At 35.7% G+C, this 4,991-nt stretch overlaps 1 pseudogene; it reads left to right on the forward strand.

Annotated features, from left to right (window-relative positions):
• Nucleotides 1-3,177: 3,177 nt before the first annotated feature.
• Nucleotides 3,178-4,780, forward strand: LOC149799715 (uncharacterized; annotated as a pseudogene).
• The last annotated feature ends 211 nt before the right edge of the window (nucleotides 4,781-4,991 follow it).

Raw genomic sequence — 4,991 nt, forward strand, 5'->3', positions numbered from 1 at the left:
TTAATTGCAAAATAATGCTGAAGGGAAGACTGACCATGCAACATCCAACATGTACACCATTTTCAGGCGCAAAATCACTCACTGACATCTCCATTAACACTTTCCCCAGCTCCAATGATCTAATAAACTTCATAATTTTAAAAAATTATTGTCATCATAACTATCATCAGCCAGTATTTACTGAACGAAAACATAATGAACCGCCTTGGGAATCAGACATTTTGGGTTTTCCAAGTAGCCCGTATTTTAAACATCCATTTGTAAAACTTCTTTGATGGAAGGTTCAGACTATGCCATAAAGCTTATTCCTGGGCATAATGTGCCAATCACATTTACTTTAACCATTCCTGTCATGCTTTAAGAGCCCAGATGTTTAAACAGCTCCCTACCTGAAAAATTGGGGCCCCGAGTGGCCGAGTGGTCTAAAGCGCTCTTCGTTATGGATTACTTCCATCTCACCTCTGTCTGCGGCGGTTCAAGTCTAGGATTCAGCCAATGTGGGTATGTGAGAAAGCTTCCCAGTAGCTTCTCGTGGGTCGGTGGTTCTTTCCGGGGTTTTCCCGGGTTCTTCCTCCACCATTAATACTGGCCGCCATGTATAGCCTATCATGTGCTGAAAAATGGCATTAAACCCCACAACAACAACAACAACCTGAAAAATTGATGTTGTGAAAAGAACACCTACAAAAAAATTGTATACTTCGCAGAGCACATTTTCATATGTGGGACTTTCAGCTAATTTGAGGGAGTTCTCACCCATCACTGTTTTCCAAGTGTGAAAATTCATACAAATCTGCACAATTCATGCAATCGCACACCCTGACAGCATCTCCATTTATGTACTTTACATATCAATTAATGACTTATGCACAAACTGTCTCTGTTGCTTTGCCAATACTTCCTGTTTGTCATGCAGGGAATAAGCTATATTAATCTCTCATTGGTGGCAATCATTTAACTTCAACCAGAATAAGCAATAACTACCAATGAATTAATAATTTTCCAATAAGCCTCTTTCCCTGGATGGCAAACTGTTGTTATTTCAATGACAACAAGAATCACCATGTGTTCTACAAATTATGACCAACTTATTTCTGTCAAACAAATTTTAAATTTAAATTACATTGAGAAGCACAAGTAACACTGATCCTATAGGCATGCTGTACTGACTTTTTCAGCTATAGATATCATTTTTGGTGATTATTTCACTTGCTCATTTATCAGTATCCCTGCAAGATCATTATATAACTGCCCAATTAAATGAGCATTAATGTGGACATTTTCCGATGGGACCAAGCATGATGTGCAAGATCACGAGTAAGTTGGATTGAATGTTTTATGTTATAATGTCACAAAGAAATTGCTCCATACTGACTAATAAAGGTGTGCTACCCTGCACTGGAAGTAATTTTGCCCTGTCATCTTTTGTTGACACAGTTTTTAGAATTTGATTACACATCAATTTAAATTGCATTTGTTCACTTTAGTTGTATCCTCAAACATCCATATTCCTTTTAAAGGTCATTATTTACATGCCCGAGACATACATACTGCAAAATCAATGTAAAAGTAAAAGGACAATTTTGGGCAATATTAACCTAAAGGTGTGAATGATGCACACCGTGAAGTCACAATAAAAGCTGCTCATGTTGATATAAAATCATACTACCCTATTATTTGTAATGATAGAACCGATGTCCTCTTTTCTTGACCTAGTTTAGCACCTGGCCCCATTGTATTAGTCTATAGTGATCAATAATTTTCTAGTTACAAGAAATGCCAAAATATGCTCAGAAAACAAAATACACACTGAAATATGCAATTATTTACAGCTCTGGGTTAATATATTAGTGTACACACTGATATTACAATTTGTAATTGTTTCAACAATAATAATAAGCAAGCAAACTTTGATTTAAGCCAATTTTGATACGAATTATTTACTTTTTACTTATTCCAGGCCCAATCCATGTAATGAAGTCACTCAGTTGTGTTTTATTTTACTCGACTGGACAGGTATGATGAATCGCGAACCAGTCAGAATTTAAAACATGAAAGTGAGATTATGACTGAGAATCCAGAATGTATATTTACATATTTTTGGTGGAAATATCATCTACTTATGTGTTTTAAAGTAAATAAATAAATATAGATGCAACAGACATACAAAACAAGGTAAAAGCCATCCAATCAAGTAATGGAGCTAAAAATAGAAAACTTTAAATAATTCCAATAAAAATCACTAACATCAATGTTTTTCAATCATTATTCAAACACATACAAATTGAAATACGTTTATCTTCATGAGTATTAGGATACTAAATGTGTATTTCGGTTTTCGAGTGTATCTGGTGTTTCTAGTAACTGATTTCATTCAACTTAAGGTTTTGATGACATTTAAGATCCAGATTGTTCAACATTTAGGATTAAACAGACACTGGTTAAACTATATTAGCATCAACTTTAAGAACAACACTTAATATCTGAGTAAATGTCACTAGCTGCCATTGTAAATGTTAACAGTACATGTATAGTCAAATACTGTATTATCGCGAGCTCTATATTATCGCCGCAAACGGGATTTCAAGAGTAATCTTGCACATACGATGCCTAGCGGCTGTTTACCTTGGTAAAGTTGCAGAAAAGAGGTTACGCAGATCGGTTAGAACACAATTTCATCAAAATGTCAACATTTTTGGTAAGTATACTTTGAAAAACCCAGAAACACACTATCTGTTAAGGCGCATGCAATTTCATGGATCACTATATACAAAAGTACTATCAAAATTTTAATATCTACATCGGTCTTGAGTACTAAATATACTAAATGTGTCGTCTGCACTTTAATAATTATAGGTTATATACCGTTGGTGACGTACAAGCCATATCAAGGCTGTGCATGGAATTAGATTCTATGGCATGGAATTAGATTCTATGGTAGCCAATAAGGACCAAAATGGACAAAACGTAAATAATGATCATGCGCATCATACATAAATATGAAATTATTAACACTTAACTGTTTCCATTTGTTATTTTTAAATAATAATAATAATAACAACACATTCCTTATTATTTATACCTTAATATATATATATATATATATATATATATATATATATATATATATATATATATATATATATATATATATATATATATAATTATACAAATTTACATAGAGCTTTTAATGCAACTCTTGCAGGCATGTCTGTTTATCATGCAGCTAGGCAGTTTGGTGTTCCAGAGTCAACCTTGAGAGATAGGACTAGAGGACATGTATCCCTTGATGCCAAGACAGGTCCAGAGAGATTCTTCAGTGATAATGAAGAGCATCAACTGGTAGATCATCTCAAGTATATGGCTCATATCGGATATGGATATACAAAGCCAAATGTGCAGTACCTTGCAGCAGACTATGCAGTGTCTTGTGGAAAAAAAGATCCAAGTGAACGACCTTCGACTGATTGCTGGTTTTATGGGTTTATGTGCAGGTGGCCAGATTTAAAACTTGCCATGTCACACAAGCTATCTATCATGCGAGCAAAATGTGCTTCAAGGGATGTACTAAACCGCTATTATAAGGAGCTATCAACCATCCTTACAGTCAACAATTTAAGAGAAAGGCCAGATAAAATATTTAATATTGATGAGACCGGAATCTATACTGAGCATTCACCTCCAAGAGTTGTATGTGGCAAGGATACTCAGGCACAAGCAGTGGCATCAACAAGATCACGAAATGTAACCATCATTGGGTGTGGCAATGCATTTGGAAACCACATCCCACCATACTTTGTCTTCCCTGGGAAGAAGTGGAATACTCAGTTGTTAAATGGTGCTCCTCCAGGATCTGTTGGGGAGATGTCAGATAGTGGTTGGTCAAACTCAACCATATTTCATAATTACATCACCAAACACTTTGCAAAGCATAGTGGAACAGCTGATGGAAATAACTCACAGCCCACCCTCATACTGTACGATGGTCATAAATCACATATATCTTCAACACTTCTAGACTGGGCGAATAAAAACAATGTCATTCTTTTTCTACTGCACCTCATACAAGCCATGTCACCCAGCCTCTGGACATTGGTATTTTTGGACCCTTCAAATCAATGTACAACAGTGAATGTCAGCTATTCCTGCAGAAGAACCCAGGACAACAAGTAACAAGGTATGTCATTGCAAAACTTATTTGCAAACCTTACTTGAAGGCAATGTCCCTGAAATTTAATTTTTGCTTTGGTAAATCGGGAATTTATCCATTCTCAAATATGAGAATTTTGGATTCCCAGTTAGCACCATCAACCATTTACCATGTGGAGAATGATGCCAGTCATGGTGAAGAACAAAGTACAGAAACCTCTCAAGCAGCAACTCAGGAGTACGATAAAGATGTTGTTATAAATGCCAAAACATCAGAGAAAGATGAAGACATACATGATTTCTTTAGAAGAGAAAAATTTAAAAAATTGCCCGAAAGCCACACAAAAAATTTGTTACACCGTTCTTTACTGGTAGCCTAGCAAAGAAGAAGAATGTCAACATCATGCAACACTTATCAGCTTCAAAACCTTACAAAGAAGCATCCAATTGTTCTAGACAATTCCACAAGTTTCACTGTCAGGAAATCATCTGTCTCAACTGTGATGTCAGCAAGTACAGAAATAATGAATATCAGAATAGTACCTACTTTCTCAAAGAAATCTTGTACTACAGCCCAAAAACTTTCGAAAACATCACCTATGATTACAATCCCTTCTTCTCTTCAACCTAGTCCTTCTGCATATTATGTAGATGATGATGATGAAAACATATTTGAGGACAGTCAAGACAGCTTATCTGTATCAGAGGATGAATCTTCAAATTGTTGTGTCTGTCACAAGCATCAGCCACTTGCACTTAGGGGTTGTGTTAATCTTGTGATTGTTAAATGGGCACAGTGTGACAATTGCCAACACTGGACACACCTTTCATTTTGTTGTGCA

The sequence above is a fragment of the Sinohyriopsis cumingii genome, chromosome 5 (genome assembly GCF_028554795.1).
Source record: "Sinohyriopsis cumingii isolate HCF-2022 chromosome 5, ASM2855479v2, whole genome shotgun sequence".
Lineage (NCBI taxonomy): Eukaryota > Metazoa > Mollusca > Bivalvia > Unionida > Unionidae > Sinohyriopsis > Sinohyriopsis cumingii.